A 625-nucleotide genomic window follows, 5' to 3' on the forward strand; every position below is an offset into this window, starting at 1 on the left:
GAATAGTATATAGTAGAACTAATATATATATATATATATATGAATGACCGTATTTTTTCAAAATATGGAATAAGAGTATGATGGAGGTGGATGGTGCGTTCAAAAGGAACAAAAACTAGTTAACGCTATTTATTTGCAAACGTACCGCCCCACTTGATGAAGGCTGTCGAGTCGAAAAATAAAGAACGAGTCGTTAACAGCTAGATAGGTGTTTTTCTTTCAATATTTTCGCCTTTCCTGATCAAAGTTTTTATTTAAAAAATCACAAAAATGTCGATAACTTTTCAGACTATTCCGATGAGGATAAGACCTATCCTGTATTAAATACCGTATAATTGTTATTATATTTGAGTATCCTTGGCGCCGATTTCTAGAAACTTCGAATTAGAATATTTCATTTATAGGAAGAGAAAGTAAAAATGAAATAAAAGCACAATTTGATCCAGTTACATAATTTAAATAGCATACTCCAGTAAAACATAAATCTTTGCCCGAGCAATGTTCAAATCAATCTTGATTGAAGCGTTGGATTGATGGAAGATATATACAACTCCCTGGCAGAGAGCCACTCATTAACTCTTGTTCTCTCATCTCCAGCTCTCGGTCCCTCATCAATTGCTCCTCG

General features: G+C 33.8%; 1 protein-coding gene across 4 annotated transcripts in view; it reads right to left on the reverse strand.

The window, feature by feature from the left end:
* Positions 1 to 625, reverse strand: part of ASPP (Ankyrin-repeat, SH3-domain, and Proline-rich-region containing Protein) — a 605823-nt gene that overhangs the window by 322602 nt on the left and 282596 nt on the right. The gene's annotated exons all lie outside the window — the stretch shown is intronic.

This window comes from Halyomorpha halys, unplaced genomic scaffold (genome assembly GCF_000696795.3).
Source record: "Halyomorpha halys isolate HHAL.00 unplaced genomic scaffold, Hhal_1.1 Scaffold119.1, whole genome shotgun sequence".
In the NCBI taxonomy this organism is placed as follows: domain Eukaryota; kingdom Metazoa; phylum Arthropoda; class Insecta; order Hemiptera; family Pentatomidae; genus Halyomorpha; species Halyomorpha halys.